This window comes from Phaenicophaeus curvirostris, chromosome 7 (genome assembly GCF_032191515.1).
Source record: "Phaenicophaeus curvirostris isolate KB17595 chromosome 7, BPBGC_Pcur_1.0, whole genome shotgun sequence".
Lineage (NCBI taxonomy): Eukaryota > Metazoa > Chordata > Aves > Cuculiformes > Cuculidae > Phaenicophaeus > Phaenicophaeus curvirostris.
In genome coordinates, this window is record NC_091398.1 from 24,909,295 (window position 1) to 24,929,558 (window position 20,264).

At 59.8% G+C, this 20,264-nt stretch overlaps 1 protein-coding gene across 2 annotated transcripts in view; it reads right to left on the reverse strand.

Annotated features, from left to right (window-relative positions):
- ASIC4 (acid sensing ion channel subunit family member 4) overlaps window positions 1-20,264 on the reverse strand; it is a 65,176-nt gene that overhangs the window by 4,489 nt on the left and 40,423 nt on the right. The gene's annotated exons all lie outside the window — the stretch shown is intronic.

A 20,264-nucleotide genomic window follows, 5' to 3' on the forward strand; every position in this document is an offset into this window, starting at 1 on the left:
GGTCCCCAGTCTTGGCTGCTCTGGGGCTGGGGGCCCTGCCGCACAGAGACAGAACAGTGCCAGGCCTGGAGAACCACCACCTCCTGCCACCACTGCTCGGGACAACATGTGCGCCTCAGTTCCTGATGCTGTATCCTGGCATCCCCTGCCCTGGATCTGGGAACCCCAGTGGATCTGGGTGCTGTGGGGCAGAAGTGGGGCCGTGGGGCAGAAGGAGCAGAGCCATGGGGCGGGAGGCTGCGTGGGAGCCCACCTGAGCCCGGCGGGCACTTTGAAGTGACGGTGAGGCAGTGATCAGAGCGTGGTGGCAGCAGGGGGGTGTCTCTGCACCAGGCTGTCAGCACGGCTGGCAGAGCCCCGACAGCCTGTCAGGGTGCCTTCAAAGCTCAGCGTCGCACTCCCCGTCAGCCTCTCATCTCTGCTCCCAGGCGCCTTCCTCCTGCAGCAGCCCTGCCAGGGCATGAACCATGGCTGCTGTGCCCCCACGAAGAGCAGCATCCCCAATGCTTGACGGCACCTGAGCAGCAGGAAGGCAGCAGTGATCGAAGCGGGACTGGTAAGACGGGAACCCTCACCTGCCTCAGCAGAGACTGGCGAGCAAGGTGTGAGCCTGTAGCCATCCTGGGGACCTGCTTGGGATCTGAGCTGGTGGCTTGGTGACCAGTGCAGGAGGACACCAGGCAAATTCAGAATATGATTCGGCCTCGGGGAATGGGATGGAAGAGGGAGGTGAGTGGAGGCAGCTATTAGGTGCCTGTGGGTCGTAGAATCATAGAATCACCAAGTTGGAAAACTCACACGATCATTGAGTCCAACCATTCCGATCTGCCATTAAATTATGTCCCTGAGCATCTCGTCTACACGTCTTTCAAATACCTCCAGGGATGGTGACTCCATCACCTCCCTGGGCAGCCTGTTCCAGTGCTCGATGACCTTTTCTGTGATTTTTTTTTCCATGACCCTCCCCTGGTGCAGCTTGAGGCCATTCCCTCTTGTCCTGTCCCCTGTCGCTTGGGAGAAGAAGCCAGCTCCCCCCTCTCCACAACTTCTTTGCAGGTAGTTGTAGAGAGCAATAAGGTCTCCCCTCAGCCTCCTTTTCTCCAGGCTAAACAACCCCGGCTCCTCGTAAGGCTTGTTCTCCAGCCCCTTCACCAGCTCCCCCGGCTCCCCCCGCCCATCCCCGCGGCCTCGGGCCCGGGCGGCGCGGCCCGCAGGGGGCAGCAGGGCGCCGCCATCGGGCTGCGGGGCTCCCGCTCGGCTCCCCGGCTCCGCTCCTTTCCCCCCGCAGCCGCAGGGCGGCCTCGGCCCCGCGGGGCACCCAGCCGAGCTGTCCCCTCCGGCCCGAGGGTCCCCACGCCGCCCCAGCCCGTGCCCCGCTCGGCTCCTCGCTGAGACTGATCGCGGCTCCGAGAGCCCGAGCCTGCCAGCCAGATACCATCGGCCCCTTGGCAGCCTTTATATTAATTTTTCTTTAAAGGGAGGATGATCTTCCCAGGCTGGAGGAAATGTCATTTCTCTGAACGCTTCCATCTCGTGTGTCGGTTCAGACATCTCCAGGCGGCCTCGCGATCACCCTGGAGCGCTGCGAGGGATGAGGATGGGATGTAGAGGACAAGGCACGCGGGGACAGGCGGCTCGGGGACAGGGACAAAGATTGGGCTGGGCTGGAGAGGGAAGTCCAGCAGCGGCCTTGTGACCTGTCCCCCGCAGCTCCCAGGCAGCGGGCGCATCCGCGAGGGTTTGTGGGGAGGGCAGGGGAGCCCGCGGCGCCCAGCTGAGTTACTCACTTGTCGGCTGTCAGGGTGCTGAGGCCAGCTGTGAAATCGCGCTGGCGAGAGCACAGCACAGTCCTGAAGGGTTTTGCCTTTCCAGCATGACAAACCCAATTAGACAACAGGGAGCATGGGGGGAGGAGGAGGAGGAACAAGAAGAAGAAGAAAAAGAAGAAGAAGAAGAAGGGCAGAGAAGAGGCTGCCTGCACTGGCAATGTAATTGCCTCCTTGAAGCGGACCCTGAAAAGCACATTGCAGGGCTGGACCACACGTGCCCAGATACTGATGGCACTGGGGCATGGGCCTCGGGTCACCCTGCTCCATGGTGCTACAGCCTTGAGGACAGGGTGACAGAATTCCCACACTACATGCTGTTCTCCCTGCTCCGCTATCACAAGCTGGCATCCCCATGCCATGCTCACGTACAGGGGAGACCCCATTAGGAAGGTAATTTCTCAAAATGATTCCTCATTTCCCTGTTCTCTGCTGTGGAGACACACTGACCTTGACAGAAATTGCTGCTTGTACCTTATCAGGCGGATCCCAGCTGGAGATCGCTGGGTGCCCTGGCATCCTTCTCCCCACTCTAAACACCTCCAGGGCCCTCCAGATCCCCTCGCTCCCCTTAAGCCTTGCTGTACTGCCCCTCTGCTGTAGGGCATCCCATGGGAGCAGAGTGGTGGCCTTCAGCACCCTTACCCCGGCTCACACTAGCCCACCCATGCATTCCCGGTCTCCTGTCCCCGCTGCTGCCAGCCCATTGTGCCAGCCTGTGGCTGATCCCAGCTCACGCAGGTATTTCGTCAGCTTACATGGCTCCCCATGGTATTTAGCCTTTGGAAGACGACGTTAAACATTGCAAGCAGCAACAAATCCTGATTGCTCCGAGGAGACAAGAGGCAGCGCTAAGCTTCCAGCCAAATGTTTGCATTCAAGGGAAACGAGCTGCGGCACATGTAGCACCAATGGGTTCTGCTCCTGCATGCTTGGGGCATCCAGTCCTGCTCCCATGTCCCCACTGGGACACCCAGCCTTGCTCCCACGTACCTGCTGGGACACTCAGCCAGCAGGCAGGCCCTTGGGCATGGGCACACCACGAAGGAGAGGGCATGCTGGCATGGGAACAGCCCTGAGAGGAGTCTTCACCGGGGCATGACGGGGATGAGACTGAGGCTGAGGCTGAGGATGGGAAGACATCAGAGTGCTGCCTGCCCTGGGCTTGGTGAGGATGTTAGTACAAGGGTAACCTTGGGGATGTCCTCTGGGTACCCCACCAGAGAGCAAATCAGCTTGGACAGGGCTGTGATATAAAGGAAAACAGCCTCCAAAATTGGAAATGCTGCTTCCTGAGTGAGTGCAGGCAGCTGGAGACACAGGGATGCCCCTGGCCAGGAGACATGTCACAGGAGCTGGGGCCAAACTGGGACAACACTGGCAGAGCCTGGGCAACATCATGCCCACGCACACTGTCCCATCCCCCCCCCCAAGCCCAGTGCCTGCCTCCTCCACTGTGGCCATCCTGGTTCTGGAGCCCAGCTCTGCTGGAGCCCCTCACCATGCCCCCAGCCTCACTGCAGCAGCTCCTGTGCCACAGACCCAGCAGCCTCCTCCCTCCACGCACTGTGGCCAAGGCCCTGCCTGGGTGCCCCAGGAGGGAAGCCGTAGCGCTGACGCCAGCATTGCAACTGTCCGGGATATGAGATCCGCTTGGATTCAGCAATTCCAACTCATTTCAAGCCCGATTCCGCAGCAATTTTCTGAGCCAGTGGGATGTTTTCGCCTCTGTAAATGTACCCTCTCACGCACGGTCGCACCATTTCCCTTCCCTGCTCCCAGGAGGTGTTGGGGAATGGTGCCAGTTTGGCTCGACTGCAGCTTCAGTGGTGACACAACCGTCCCCCATACCGGCAGCCCCTTGGCACAGCCCCCTGCCCACGCAGAGCAGCAGGGACGGCTCCTGCAGGATGAAGCCGTGCTCAGGGGCACCAGGACTCCCACTTCCATGGGCTCTGCAGCCTCGGACCCAGCAGAACAGGGCACCTTCAGGCCTGAGCAGGGCATACCAGTGCTGGACTCAGTTCCTTGCTTCCCCTATCCTGCAAAACGCCAAGCTCTGAAGCATTGTCTGTGGCACCCTGACCCACTTCCCCAGGATGAGGGAGAGCAGCAGGGCAGCGGTGGGGCCATGCACCCTCCTGCCACTGCAGATGTGCCTCTGTGTGCCATGGGCTTAGCCCGGGCCAACTCAGCCCCCTCGGTCGGGCCCGAGCCAGCAGTGGAGATGTGGGCGTGTGGGGCTGGCAGAGCCCCTCTCGTGCCAAACAGGCTCGCTGCTGGAATACCAAATGCTCAGCTGTGCCGTGGGCTGTGCTGCCAGCCAGGCAGAGCAGTGGGAGGGACCCAGGCCCTGGCATCAGCCACTGCAAGCAGTTCAGCACCGCGCTGCCACACTGGGGCCAGTGTGCAGTCCAGTGACCGCAGAAGTGGGCAGGATATGGACCAGGGCTCCCCGATACTGGCAGGTCAGGACTGTGGGGACGCAATACATGGCGTAGGGATACATTGCACTCACAGGCAAGAACTCCTTCCCAGCACATCTGCCCCAGAGCTGCCAGTGACATCAGTACCGCAGGAGGACATTGGCACCATCCTGCTTTTAGGAGCAGCTTCTGTGACAGCACACTCAAACTCGTGTGCCAGGGAAGGAGCTCTCCCTGCAAGCCACCACCCCAGGAGTCCTGCACCAACAAAACCAGGAGCCAGACAAGGCCATGCCATTGCTGTGACATGGAGGTGAGGGGCTGGGGACCCCAATTCCTTACCTCTCAGCCCTGCTGCGCAGGCGCGGCAGCACACAGCTGCCTTCAGCTGCAGAGGAAATGCTATTGCAAAGTTGTGCTTTCCCCTCCTGCTGCTCCTGGGGGGAATTAATCCCAGAATCTCACTGGTCTCCTCATTTTCAATCTAAATTTATTCATGGCCAGTTTGTACCATTTGTTCTGGTGCCAGCGTTGTCCCTTAGCTTAAATAGCTCTCTTCCCTCCCTTGGGTTTACTCCCTTGATGTATTTATAAACAGCAATCCCATCCCCTCGCAGCCTCCAGCCTGCCAGCCTGCACGTGCCAATTGCTCCTGGTTTCCTCTCCCAGTTCAGACTCTGCTCGCCTGTGAACTGGCTGCCTGGCACAGCATCTGCTCCAGCTCCCCAGCAGCTTCCTCATCTGCCCAGGGCTTGCACACTGCTCCGGAGAGGTCCCTGGCCCATGCAGATGTGTGACTTCGCCCTCTCCATATCACAGCAGCCGCGGGCAGCATCTCACCCAGATCCAGACCACTGCCCTGGCTGGGGCTAACCTGCTCCATGCAGATATCCATGCGGCTCGTTCTTTCACATGGTTTGCTTGCACCGAGCACTTAAAAGCATCCACCAAAAGGGTCACCTGCGCAGGTGAAAGAGCCAGCTGCAAGGAAACTGCAGAAGATGAATGCCAGGGCTGCTGGCAGAGGGGGCAGTCGTGCTGCACTGCAGGGCAGGAGTGCAGAGAGGCGGAGGGGCAGGAGCTGGGGAAGCCCACTTCAGCCTGCTGCTAGCCAGCAAATCTCTTTGAGATGTCGAGCATGCTGCTTACTTACCCTGTTCTCTCTCTAAGCACATAGGTCAGGTTCTGGGTCTGCAGGAGGCAGCTGCCCCACGCTTCTGCCTCCTGCTTCCCCCCGGGAGGGAGATAGGGAAAGCCATAGGGCAGAGCCAGGAGGCTTCCAGGATCCCCATGGGAAAGGTGCACCAAAGCTGCACCCCTAAACATGTCAGAGAGAGCTTGCCAAGCTGCTAACATGCTCCCTGTCCTGGATTTGGACTGCACCGAGCAGCAATCTTGCTATCATTCTGTGTACCCTCCAGCGCTCTCCAGCTGGCTTTCCATCCCCAGAACCCCCCCTCCCCCATGCCAGGCACGGCACCCTCGGGCACACAGCACAGCGTGCTATGGATAAGCACAGGGACGGGCTGCAGCTCAGCCTCGCGGCTGCAAACCCAACAAAACATACACATACACAGAGAGCAATAATGATGGTTTTGGGTGGCCGGCGCCTCTTGGCAGTCAGAGAAGACCCAACACCACGCGTGGTGCTGTGCAGCTGGACCATGCCACTTGCCCCAGACCAGAGAATGGTCCCAGCCCTGTGGTTTCACGCAGAGATGTAGCGCTGAGCCCATCCATCCTGCAGGCTGGAGGAAGCAGGGAACATCAAGGATACCCCAAGAATGGGGTACGCGGGGTTCCTGGGTCTCCTTTGTGGGGCTCAGGCAGCCTCCGCTCTCTGGCTGCTGTCACCCCGCAGGGACACCAGTGCTGCGGGACGCCCCTGCCCTGCAGTCACACCAATGCCTCTGCTCGGTGCTGCATTTTGGGGGACAGACGGCCGGGAGCCCCCCGGGAGCCCCCCGGGATCCTCGCCGCCCCGGGCTGGCACCGCTCCTCGCCGAAAGCAGCCGTGCAGGGAGCGCTGCGCGCCCGGCCCCAAAGGGTTAACAAGCAATTTCCTTTGCTGACAGCTCGGAGACCGTTCACTATCGACTGCGGGAGAATAAGAGGGGAGAAGCAGCGAGATAAAAAGGCAGCAGAGCTGGCACCGCCTGCTTAATCCCAGCGTTTAATCTGCTGGGGCAGCGCAGGCAGCCTTATCTCGCCGTCCTTCTGCTGCTCCATCTCATTACTGCTCCCACGGCTGCCGGGCCGCGCTGCCGGGAGATGTAAGAGCTGAGCCGGGGAGCGCTGGCCTGGGGCAGCGGCTGCTGCCAGCCGCCTCGCTCCGCAGCCTCCGCCGGGCCCTGTGCTAGCGGGCACACGCTGGCACCCCACGCTTGGCACAAGCATCCCTCCTTCTGCCCAGACACACACACACTGGCACCCCACGCTTGCCACAAGCATCCCTCCTGCTGCCCAGCCAGGGCGGCTGCATGGACACACACATGCACACCGGCATCCCACGCTTGGCACAAGCATCCCTCCTGCTGCCCAGCTGCCTGGAAACACACACACCCCCACACACCGGCATCCCACGCTTGCCACAAGCATCCCTCCTGCTGCCCAGACAGGGTGGCTGCATGGACACACACATGCACACCAGCACCTCACGCTTGGCACAAGCATCCCTCCTGCTGCCCAGCCGGGGTGGCTGCACGAACACACACACACAGACCCCACACTTGGCACATGCATCCGTCCTGCTGCCCAGCCAGAGCAAGGTGGCTGCATGGGCACAGGCGCACACACACACGCACACACACAGAGGGGTGTGCACACAAGCTGCACCCACAGAGCGTGGTGTTTCATACATGGTGCTGCTCATGCCCAGCACTGTCGCACAGCCTCAGGGACACACTAACAGTGTCACACATGCACACACATTTGCATGCCCAGGTGCGCTGGTGCTCCAGCCCGCACAACGCCTGTGGGCGGATGGAGGATGCAGGGGTCTGTGGGGCAGTGCAGGTAGGACACAGCAGGGCCAGGACAGCAGGTGGGGCAATGCTACCTTGTCCTGCATATACTCCTTTCTCCATCCTCACCTATCCAGGTGCTTCCCTGCCAGGTACCAGACCAGCTCCACACTGTCTGCTCATCTGCAAACCATGGCCACTGTCTCTGGGTCACCCCTGGTCTGTCCCTGACAACTCCCGTAGCCACAGGGCAGGGGAGGGCAGGAGGGGGTCCACCTCCCAGGAGCCTGCAGGTGCTGGCACAGACACAGTCCCTTCAGCCGTAGCACTTATCTGTAAATCCACAGCACTGACACGGTGCAGATGAAGCCTCTGCACTAGCTGGGTTGTCACGGGGGTTATCCTGCTGCCTACGGATGGGTTTACACTGATAAGATTTATTGTCATCTTGGCTGAGATGCTGCCAGTGCCTCACTGCCTGCTGCACTTACAAGGTTGTGCCACCTGCCTGGGGCTGCTGTGAGAGCCACAAATGGCACCTTGTCCAATGGCCACCGACAGAGCAGATCCCTAGAGGGAGGAGAGCCGAGCACAACCCTCTGCTCCCTGCTGGCACGGCTTATGAGTCCCCTGCCTGCCTGTCCCAGGGTGCCTCTCACTATTGCAGCAGGATGCTGGTGATGTTGGTCTCCGAGCTGGACCAGGCTGAGCAGAGCTCACATCTGTGCTGTCAGAGATTTGCTGATGATACTGGCAGTGTGGCTCCTGTCACAGCTCAGTGGCTCCCTGGTTCTCCTGTGCAGTGCAGGGCAGCCTGGACTCATGGGGCTGCTGGGGCCATCGTGCATGGAGCCACCACAGGCAGGAGCTGGGGGAAGCTCCTCAACATGCAGCCTGACCCTAGCACCGGGCAGGAGTCTGCAGGGCAGCTATGATGGTTGAGACGCTGTGCACCTCATGCCCCACAGTGGCAACGGGGTGGGCACAAATAGTCCAAAAAGGGGAATTTGACCCGAAGGGTCTCTGCTCTGCCTTGGTCCCTCACATATGCCCTGCTGCCTGCCCCTTCCACCGCCACACTCCCCAGCACTGATTTCCCTGGAGTCGGCAGGGATTGCCCTGAGCCACCTGGTGCAGCAAGGCAGGTCCTGAACCAGCTAAATCCTTGAGCAGCGGGAGGGGAAGCCACCTGCCAGCATCCTGCCCCTGTCCCCAAAATCACTGCATAAGCTCTGCACAGCTATCCCACTGCCGTGTTCCATCTCAGCTCTTGTCTCTTCCCCTTCTTCTCCCCTCCAGCCACTCAGCCCCTGACAATGCTGGGGGGGTTGCTGTCTCTGCCAACACAAATTTGACTCTGGCATGTCAGAACCGAAGGAAAAAACCACACAAACAAACAGTCTGAGCCTTGGCTGCACCCTCCTCCTCAGGGCCAGCTCGGGGGCCACGGGGGCCAGAGGGCTGGTTGGGGTGATGGTGTAACCTGCCAGCTCATTGGGAGCCCAAGTGAAGTGGGGTGATCACAGCCCAGCACGAAAGGGCTCGTTAATAGCTGAGCCCTTTTAGTAGAGATTAGGGAGCTGTGCGGCTTTGATCTTTGATTGCCAATTTGCATCTTGAAGGCGCTGGGACCTCATCCAGCCTCCGCGCAACCCTTTCTGGTTATCTCGTGGCTAATGGATTTGTTCTTAATGCTGGAGCGTGCAGGCTAAAGGCTGATTAAACCCTCTCCGCGGCGCTAAATCAATGGAACAAACATGATAGGGGTTGGCTTTCCCTAGCCCGTGCGCTCCCTGGCAGAGGGCCTGATCAACAGAGGCACCAAACCCCAGTGCTGGTGGGAGCTCCCTCTTTGGGGCTGCCAGGCAGGGGAGGAGAAGCAGGTATCATTGAGCAGGGACAAACCCACAGTCCGTATCTCTGTATCCCTCTCTTCTTCTTGCCATGCTGACGGCAATAGGGTAGGAGAGCTACAGTCCTGGGGTGTCTGACCATCTTGGATGCTTGGGCCACATCGCCCTTGTGCTGGTCCTCAGCAACTGCAGGAGCACCTTAGATGCCCCTAGGCTCCTCCTAGATGCCAGGGCTTGCTGTGGGAGCAGGAATATGTCCTGGCAAGAATGGGATGGAACTTGCCCCACAGCTGGGGGACTCCTCCCCCCTCCTCATACCCCCTTTGCTTCCCGTACACTGAGGAGCAGCACTGACAGCTCCCATCTCCTCTGCCCTTCCCCCTGCTCAGAGCCAGTGCCACGTTCCCAGGACCTGTGCTGCCTGCAGGACACCACACATCACGTGCTGTGGGCAGCAGTAACCGTACACAGTTTCCCCGATGCCCATGCTCTCCACTGCACGCCCAGCTTCAGAAAAATGCCATTCCCACTATGTCTGCAGGCAGCATTACCAAAGGGGACAAGCTGCACCCTGCCCATGGATGCCCCAGAACAACCAGCCTTCTGTCATACTTGCTGCCCGGCCTGAGGGCCTAGAGACAGGAGCTGAACACCTGAGATGGGAAGGACCAGGGTTTTGGGGACTAGGACCTGTGGGAAGGAGGGTTGTGTGGCTGCAGACTGGGAGGAAACCAGCTGTGAGTATTTTGTACTTTTTGCAAAAGGCTTGAGGCATCATCCAGGGGGCTGCTGGGGCAGAGCTGCCAGCAGGTCTGGTGGCATTTGAGTGGCAGGAGCCCTGAGCACAGATGCTGCTCCATGGCCCAGGCTGCCTGTGCCAGAGGATGGGATGGGAGTCCCAACACAGTGAAGCTCAGATCAATGTCTTGCTGGGAACCAGCTCATGGGGAGAATGCACTGGGATTAGCCCCGCTGGCCCCAGGTTCTGCCTGTGTCAAGCTCAGCCCTGGCGAGCAGTGGCTGCGGTGGAGGCAGCTGGGCTGCTGCATGGCACAGAGCCGGCGGGATCACACGCTGAGATTCCCATCTGCAAACCTTGCTATTGATTCATCTCCCCTCTGCCAATATTTGCTGAGTGCATGAGATAAAGTACCTACAACAGTCATTGGCGCTGGCATTTCAATCCACTTGGGCTGGCAGAAGCGGGGTGGCCGGGTGGGCTTGCAGCTTCCCTAAAGGAGCAGGGCCCTGACAGCTTGGTTGCCTGAGCCCCCTGCCCTGGCTCCTGGCCCCCAGCCAGCTGAGCAGTCCCTGTGCCCTGCCTGCACAGCACAGAGGGGACCCAGGACCTCTCCACATCCCTGTGCACCACCTCTACCTGCCAGTGCCAGCCCGCCCCGAGCATCAGCACAGCTCTCCCTCCTGCCCTCACTCCCACCTCTGCACCAGGACAGACATCTCCATCCAGTCAGCATCACACCTGTAACCCCCAATGCAGCACCAACCCACCTTCTCGGGGATTGCCTCATCCCCTCCATGTCACCCCAGTGCCTCCAGCCATCACTGCCCTGCCTGCACCTCATAGCCCACTCTCTTCCTTGCTCCAGGCTGCCTGTGCAGTCTTTGTGGTGGCCCCTGAGCAGATGAAGCAGGACATGATGCTGAGATACAGCTCCTGGAGGAGAAGCCCAGAGTGTTATCAGCCCAGGGAGTTAATTAAGGTTATGTCACACGATAAGGAAACAGGATGTCAGAGCAGCAGCAGCACAGGGGAGGTCAGAGCTGAAAAAACTCCCTCTGAAAATCAACTCCACCAGATGCGATCTGCCAGGTGCTTGGGGATGGAGCAGTTGTCACAGCTGCACACGCAGGGGCTCCGAGGATGACATGGCACACACTGGACCCATGTCCAGCATGGGATGGGGTGGAGATTGAGATGGAATGGGATGAGGATTGAGATGGGATGAGGACTGAGATGGGGATGGGATGGAGCTGGGCATAGGGTCTGCTGTGATATGCAATGCCTGGCAGGGAGAACCTGCTCAGCAGCCCTGGCTATCCACTCCTGCCCTTGCACAGGAGCAACGCGCCCCTGTGTGACCAGTGTTGTGCAGGCAGGGCAGGAAGCACTGTGATCCTCTGCCTGTAATTAGCACATGTAATTGCAGACACACTGTGATTAGCAGGACCTCAGAGCCAGGCACCCCAGGCTGCTTGACAGCACTCATGCTGCTCCTGCCGTGGACTGTTCACCTCCCCGCTCAATGACAGATTTGCTTTTAGGCTGGGCACTGCCTGTGGCCTGGCCTGGCACAGCAAGGTACACAGCAGGGTGGTGGGAGCAGGCTGGGGACAGAGGAACAAGTGTAGGGGACACACTGCCCATGCAAACCCATCTCTCCCGTGCTAGCAACTACGGCACAGAGTGCTCTGCCTGGCCGGGCAGAAGCTGAGCTGCCAGGACATAATTAGTACTTGCATCAATCTTGGCTGGATTTGCATAGTGCCCTCGGTCCCATGCTCTCCCTGAGTACAGCAGCAGCAGGCACCATACCAGTCCTCCCTCCCTCCTCTGCAGGCGTCACAGCCTCAGCATGGTCCCTGGCTTGCCCTCACGTGCACCCCATCCCTCTTTGTCCAACCAACCCCCACAGCAGTGACATCCCCAGGCCCCCACCCTACCCTGCTCCAGCTGCTGGAGCGTTGAAGACAGATGGAGACACTTCACTCTGCCACGCGGTCCCTCCCTCCCTCCTCCGGCTGTGAAGAAATTGCAGGGATGGCAGCTAAGGAGTGAAGGGCACAGCAGGGTTTGGAGGGCAAAGAGGGGCAGCTGAGCCGCAAACACTGCCCCACAGCTGGAAGTTGTAGCAGCTCCCACCCAGGATGGGGTGCAAGGTCCATGGGAAGCATCCATGGCTGGTTCCAGCTCCCTCTTGCCCCTGCCCTGCCCTCATGGCCCAGGTGAGCACACCCATCCCATCCCTGGAGGAGTCCATCAGACTGAGCCCTGGCCCAAGAGGAAGATTGCTGAGGCAGGAAAGAGCCTAGGGTGGTGGCAGTGACACCAGGACACACGCTGGCACGAGTGCCACTCGCAGCCCTCGTTTTGCCTCCCTGTGGTTGCAGGTGCAAGTGGTGGAGGGACAGGACAGTATGGGGACGTGCAGGGTGCCAGCACCTGAGCGATGACAAACTAGTGAGATATCCCCGTGCAGCTGAGTGCAGCCCCTCCCCACAGCCTTTGACACCGTTTTCAATCTCTCCGGACCCAGTGACACCATGGGGACTGCAACACTCCGGGCACAGCCAGGGCACAGCTGGATACAAAAGGAGGCACAGGCACATCTCCTGCCCCCAGGGATGACCCTGTCACCGATGCGCCTCACCCGTGCCTGACCACAGTTACCCACAGTGCCTGCATCACCTGCAGCACCCACAGCACTTGCAGCACCCGCAGTCCCTGCAGCGCCTACAGCACTCACAGCACCCACAGGTTCTGCAGCACCCACAGCCCCTGCATCACCCGCTGCCTGGCCCACCGCAAGGGCACAGCACATATAGCCACTAATTGTGGCTGTGACCAAGGCGGGGGGGCCGTGGCCTGATTGCTGCTGCCCAGATGAGTGCGGCTGGCTCAATCAGAGCCGTGTGGCCCTCCAGCACGCCGGGCAACGGGAATTAAACTGCTAATGAGCTGCTGGCTGGAGGGCCGGCAGTTAGTGATTAATCAGGGACTCTGCTCTGACAAAGTGTGTGCCTCCTCTCCGCTGCCGCCCTGCACATCCCAGGGGATGGCAGCCAGCAGCGGGCCAGTGAATCCATCCAGCCTCTCTTTCCTGCCTGTCCCACCATGGCAGGTGGGGGCCAGCGCAACTTTCCAGCCCAGCTGAGCTCCCTGACACAAAGAGGGTTCCCCAGCCCCTGTACCACTGGGACATGGCACCCGGAGGTCCTCCCAGCCTCTGGCCTTCCTGCTTTCACTCCTCCTCCCGTGCTCGTCTTCCCAGCACTGTAATCAGGAGGGAACCTTTTGTTCTGCTGGAAGAAAACCTGTTGAATCTGGCTGAACTCAGTCGGCGCTTAACCACTGTTCAACTGCAAAGTGTACTCCGCCTTGCGTCTTTGCCCGGAGAGGGGCACAGCGGGGTGGGGGTGCCTCTGCCGAGGGGCCCTCCCCATCTGTGCGAGGACCAGCCATGCAGGCAGTGGTGTTTCCTGAGACCCAGTGGTTCCAAGCACCCCACGCAAGACCAGCAGCGTGGTGCCATGTGCTGGGGACCAGCGATGGGGCTGGGCTCACCTCTGGCTTGTTGCCAGCACAGCGATGCAGCTGCAGGTGTACGGTACCAGCAGTTCCCCGCCTGTAACCGCTGCTGGCGCAGCACACCAGGGCATGGCTCAGAGTAGAGAGAAGGTTTTGCAGAGTAAGCAGGGGACAGCCACCCGCAGAAAGGCATGGGGAGCTGCAGCGAAGCAGCTCAAGCATGAGCCTGACTCTGCTCCCCTGCTGTGAAGCTCTGGCTGGCTTTCCTGCCCTTCACGGCCCTTGCAGAGTTAGGATGTGGCAGAGATGTCAGCACCTTCCTGTCCTTGCACCCTTGCCATGCAGCCAGTTGCAAGGAGCGTGCCCTGGGGACGCTGCATGTCAGGGCAGTGTCTGGGAGGAAAGGCTCGCAACCGGCAAGGAGCAGGTTAGAGATGCACGTTCTCCCCTATTGCACAATTAATCATGAGAAGTTTTTCCTCCTTTCGTGCATGAAACAAAATTTGGCAGGGCGCTCTGACCACAGGGACTCGCTGCTTGCTCTCCAGTAAAAACCCAGACACATCTGGCAAAGAAATACCGTCAGAGCATCCTTGTATGCACAGGTGGGGAGAGGCCAGGCTGGGCCAGGCAGGGCCAGGCCGGGCCAGTGGAGTTTGGTCAGAAACCCCCTGTGCAGTGCCATATGCTCCTGGTGTTTGTCCCCTGTCCCCAGCCCCCAGTATGCACAGGGCCGTATTGCTCTGCCGGTGCCATCACCCCTGCCCACAGGGCCTCTTATTCTGGTCATGAACATATAAACGCTTTCCCATCCCCTGTCAGCCTCCTGGGTGCTAGCAACAGCCCCTGCACCCCCTGCCTGGGCTCTCCTCCCACTCTGCTTGCCTCCCCCCCTGCTCCATCCCCCAGCCTGGCTGGAAACTCAGCCTGTCCTTTCCAGAGCAAGCTCAAGCCTCCTCAGCAGCATTCCAACTATTTGTTATTGGAAAAAGGGGGAAATACGGGTTTTGACAATTATTGTTTTTTCCACCTGACTGGCTGCAAACTTGTTAATTTTTTTCTTTAATGTGTGAACAGTGTCGACGGCAGCTGCATGTGAAATGACTCGACACCCTATCTGCGGGTCCCTGGCTGGCTTTCAGAGCCAGCACCGCAAACATTGCCTTCTATAAATAAAGGCCTATATCTCATCAATGGCAGAACAGCAGAGCTTTATATAGTCGTCTTACATAAAACCGTCTCTCTTTATGGGCTTCAAACCATTTGCGTCACTTAGTGCAGCTCCGTAAACCTCCTGCTCCAGCCGCTCCCCCGCGGAGGGAGACCCGTCACGGCTGCCCCACGCCAGCGGGGAGCCCGGGGTCCCCGCTTTGCCTGGGGCTGCACCCCCCCCCCCACAGGGCCAGGTGGCAGCTGTGTCCTCATCTTCCCCCCCGATGCCTTGGCACGAGCTTCCCTGCCAGCCTGCCCAGCCTTGGCACTGAGCACCAGCGTGGCAGCCGGCACTGCCAGGCACCCCGGACCCTGGGGACAGCCAGCTGCGGGCCAGCACTGTGCACCCTGCCCTTGTCACCCTCCCCATCCCTGCTGCGGACCCTGGGGTGGTGCAGGCAGGGGTGCTGGGAGGTGCTGCTTCACGTCCCATCACTTGGGAATCAGGGACCTGAGGACACAGGGTGACCAAGGACACGATTCCATGCTGGTGGAACCGTCTGGCTCCCCAGCAGCTCCAGCTCTGATGTGTGTGGGACACGAGCCCAGCCAGCGGCTTTCTACCCTGCTTCACAGCAAGCACCTGGTGCGGGGGATGTGGGGGCTGTTCACACAGCCACAGGGCGCAGGTCCCAGCCCCTGCCCACGCTCTCACGGTCTCTGGGGGCCCTGGCTCCATATGGCAGAGCCTGCCCCTCCAGCTCGCCGCAGGCACCCACCTGCACACACCAATGGGTCACAGAGGGGCCAGGGACCCCTGCTGGGGCCACAGCAATGTCTGCCTGCAGGGAGGCAGCTGGCATCACAGCCAGCAGCAAGGGAGCAGCGGTGGCAGAGCTGCAGAGACTGTGGTGACAAGCCTCCATTTACCCCTTTACTAACCTGCCTGCCTACCCCAGGTGGGCAGGTGGACAGCACCAGGGGGACACAGGGAACCAACGGCATCGTGGCACTGGGAACCACGGTGCACTCTACCTCGTGGCTACCTCCCAGTGCAGCCCAGCCACGAGAGTCCTTCCAGAGGAGACAGTAGCACCAAGGATGGGGTCACAGCAGTGCTCTGCCAGCCACAGTGCCATGGAGCATCCAACCACACCGGCGGCACAGGGCGCCTGCCCTTTGCCCAGAGTCCGCATACCCAGCCAGCCACACTCCACTCCATCAACTGCCCCAAATCCCCAGTCAGTCAATCTGCACCCCATCAGCCCCACAGTCCCATGTCCACACCACCCCATGTCCCCACAGCTCTGTGGCCCCATGCACCAGAAAGTGCCTGTTCCTGGGGCGAGGTCCCTATGGGTGACCCGGTCCCACCCCTCCCGCTACCACACCATGTGCCCATCCCACTCGGCAGACACTGCTCCACAGACCCCCATGGATACTCAGGTCCCAGGGAGAGCAGCACCCCCAATCCGCTCAGCCTGGCACGTGGGACCAGACTCATGGCACGTCCCGCATCCCTTGAGAGCCACACCAGGCGCGGGCGTCCTGGCCGCTGGCTCCCCCCGTATCGGAGACAGGCTTATTAAGTGTGTGATATTAAATTACCCAGATAAGAGCGTAAGAGCTTTTAAAGTCAATTCATTAAATATAATTATGAAGAGAGCTTTTTTATGCTCACGGTGATCTGATCTCAATCAGGGAGACGGTGGGAAAGCCGCCGGCTGCTCCAGCATCTCCGCTCCCCCGCTGTGTCGCCTCCGCGTCCCTCTGCTCCCCCACCTCAGCTCCCTCCCTCCGGGAGCTGGCACCCACGGCCATGGCCCTCACCGCCCACCCTTCTGTGTCACTTCTGGTGCTGGTGCCACCCCATGCGGATGGAAGGTGGCATGGGGGTCTGCCCAGCAGAGGGATGGGAAAAGAGAGGGGATGGGGGCAAGATGCAAGGGCCAGTGGGGTTGGGGAAGAGGGCAGCAGGGCTTGGAGCTGCTGGAGTCAAGAGCTAGAAGTCCAGGGAGTTGAGCTCTTCCCAGCCACGTGTCCACTTTACCACAGGATCCAACCCCGTCCCTGTCCCCTGCAAAGCAGCCTCCTTAGGGACCTAATGACGCATCCCCACTCCCCAGGCAGGCCCGGTGTGCACTTCCCTCCACCTCCCACATTCATTTACAGCACTTTGTGACAAATTAATACACGCCAGCCAGGCAGAAGCTGCCCTGACCCATGGTCAGACTCCTCCCATGGAGGCCAGGTAGCCCCCCACTCTACCCCTTCACATCAGGACCCCCATCTCACCCCACGCACCCCCAGCCATAGCCCAGGGTGCACTCACACATAGAGCTGAGCCTTTCATTTCTGGGGGAAGCCATGTGGTCTCAAAGACACCTTGGGAGCCCCAGGCACCTCACGTCTCCCCAGCCACCTGAAAGACAACTGGATTGCTATGACACCCAGTGTCCCCTTGCCACAATGCCCTGAGACCCACTATGACAAGGGGTTTTGCAGTGGCTCCCCTGGGTTCAGCCAGCTCCTCGCTGTCCCATCTCAGTATCCCAAAGCCTCATCACCACCATATCCCACCACCATACCCACGTGTTGTCACAGCCTGGGCATGGGAGCAACTAGGAGGGGGATGGAGTGTGCTCTGGGCTGGGGTCCTAACGCAAGGCTCTGGCGGGGGCTGGTGGGAGCAGCTACCCGCTGCCTGGAGCTGCTGGACTGACATTTATTTTTAGACGTGAATTGTATAAATTAGCATTTCTCAGTGGATTAAGCAGCAGGAATTGTGTAAAATTAAATGGCAACGAATTGCATTAAAGTCCCCCGTTTTCTGGCACAAGTAGCACCTCAAGCCGTGCCTGGGCAGCTCATGTGTAACAACGCCAGAGATGCTGCTGCCACTGCTCCGGACAGGAGCGCAACCAACCCATGGCATATCTGCACCAGCTGGGACACAGACGAGGGGATGAATAAGCATGGCAGCGAGGCTGCAAAGATGAGGGGCTCTACATGGGCTGCAAGTCCCTAGTGGGGTGGCTAAGGGTATGGGCTGGGACCACAGGGTGTAGATCCAGTGAGTGGAGCGTAGTGACCCATATGGACATGGCTGGGCTCAGCTGAGCAGCTCCCAGGCATGAGATCAGCAAGGCACGTTCCAGGCTGTGCTGGGCATTGACAATGCCAGCTCTAGCTCAGGCTGGGCATGGCAGGACAATCACCACAGCTGCAGCCATGTCACCCTCCAGCAGAAATGATGCTGCATTGGGATCCCTGTGGCACTACCTGGCCCCAGAGCCCATCTGTGCCCCAGCCAGGGCAGATCCTGCGATTCCTGGAGCACAGTGAGCAGCTGAGGGGCCCCCAGCGAGTGCCCTGCACCTCAGGACACTCTCAGCCCTGCACACGGGCAGTGGGGTGGGCAAATGCCAGGGGCTTAGCAGGCATCAGGATGGGCAGGGCAGGTGAGGAGCAACAAGTCCAGTTCTTTTACCTAGCATAAAAACAGGCTGAAAATGTGACATTTATTAAGTATAGTTCTGGCAGAAAGGTCAGAGAGAGTCCCTGCGTCGAGAGTGGCGTGGGTTGCAGAGGGAATGGCAGCAGAACCTTGCTGGGAGGAGGCAGGGACTACAGCCTGCTGCCCCCTGCCCACTTCCCCACTCCCCCAGATCGGATGTCTCAGGGTGCTCACGGGGGTGCAGTTGAGGATGCTTTCAGCACAAAGGCTTTCTCTCTGGGGTCTGCATAGGGTGTTGGGGAGGACCCCCCTCTCTGCCCACATCCCGGGCAGGTGGGAGACCTTGCCTGGAATGCCTGTGCCAGTGCCAGCTCCAAGAGGCTCTGTCAGCTCTCAGCAACCACCCCGCTCCCCAGCAACCTCCAGCCCTAACAGGACTGGCTTCAGCAGCCACACAGAAGAAACAAAAGGCTTTTGACAGGAGACATGGTTTTGAGAAAGGCACTGGGCTCCTGCCCGACAACGAGTGGAGTCTCCTGCCACTGCCGGCAAGCAGGCAGGATGTTGCTGCCAGCCACGGGTATCACCTCCACGCACCTCGTCCTGCAACCCCTAGACCCCTGCGCATCCCAGCTGCCAGTCTCCCTGTCCCCAAAGCATGGCTGGGAGGTCTCTCTCTTCCCATAGCATCCCCTGATGTGGCCAACACTGGCCTCAGGCTGTGGCTGTACCGGGGTGCCAGGGATGGGGGTGACAGCAGAGCATGAGCCACCTGCCGCAGCTGAATCCCAGCCCCATGGGGACGCTTCCCAACCTCCTGCTTAATGGCACGTAAAGAGAGCTATTGATTTCCCATGCCGGCGCTGCACGCTTCACACCCTCGGCACCGCAGCTGTGCTTGCCCAACCAGCAAGGCTCCGTATCTGTCGCCTTCCCCGAGGTGCCAGGCAGCAAGCCAGCGGGCACTGGGCACTGGGCAGGGGCAGCTCTGTCCCACATCCCCGGGCAGAGTAGGATCAGGGAGCTGCAGACCATGGAATGGCTCGGGCGGGTCGGAAAAGACTTCACTGGGGCTCCAGCACAGCCCTCCAGCAGCGACGCAGGGGGCACATTTGTCAGCAGGGCTGCAGGGGAGCCTTGCTGCAGCTCAGGGCTGTCCCTGCCGCCTGGAGAGATTTACAGTCCAACCGGGCTTTATTACATGGAAGATGCTTACGCTAAGGATTTTTTTTTCCCTATAGTTTCTTAATTTGCTATCCCATAAAGAATGTGGATTTGTGACGCTAAATAGGGGAAGATCATTTACCACTCTCGGCTCTTACTTAAAGGATCCGCACGAGTTATTTATCGTGTGAGTACAGGCGGCAAGTGGCTCCGCGATGGTACATGCTCCAGCCTCGGCGCCGCTAGTGCTTCCGAGCAGGCAGTTGGCCAGCAGCGACCCCACGGCTTGGCCACCCTCATGCTGTAAAACTTCCAGCCTCTGGATGAAGTCCACCTCTTGCTCAAAAGGAAGGAATGCATCCAGCACTCTCATAAGCACGGCTGCAGGAAAAGCTCCTTCCCTTCTCCAGGATCACTGGGGACGTGACCTCTGCTCCAGGGGCTGCTTGCCATAGGATGACTGCCCTGGGACTCCAGGCCTTTTGCCCCACTGGGATGTGCCGCAGTCTGGGAGCCTTCCATCACCACTGGGAAATGCTGTGACTCACATATACACCCACTGCAGCGGGGGTACGAGAGCTTTCCTAATGTAAAGGCCCACATGGGGACCCAGGACTGGGATTGATGAAGCCTGGAGCTCCTACTGCATGACAGCTGAGTGCAGGGCAGCCCAGGTGCCCTGGCATCGGGGTCACAGCTAGGAGACGTGGTAGAACCGAAACCCACACACCACAGCTAGGACTCAACCTGCCTGCCAGGAAGCTTGCTCTGTGTTTTAGTTGTTCCCAGGAGGAAGCACGAGGGACAAATTCAGCTCGGCAAGTGGGAGTGGGAAGCTCCAGCTGCAAATGATGTGATGCTTCGACAGGTCTTGGCTGCTGCTTGGCAAGGTTTTGGGATGTGATATGCTGCAGAGAGAGGCCACATCTTCCCCCCAACCCCCTTGCACCCATGCTCTGCAGCCTCTGCTGCCTCAGGTTCACCCCTTTGCTTCAGGCAAGTGAGAAGCAAAGGGGACACCCCTTTCTGCTGACAGCCCACGATGCCTCAAAAGCCAGACTGGCAGGCTGAGCTGGGGACAGGGAAGGGAGGCTACAGGAGCCCTGGGCTCCCCTTCCCTGGGCCAGGGGTCAGCTGGCACCAACCATCCTCATTC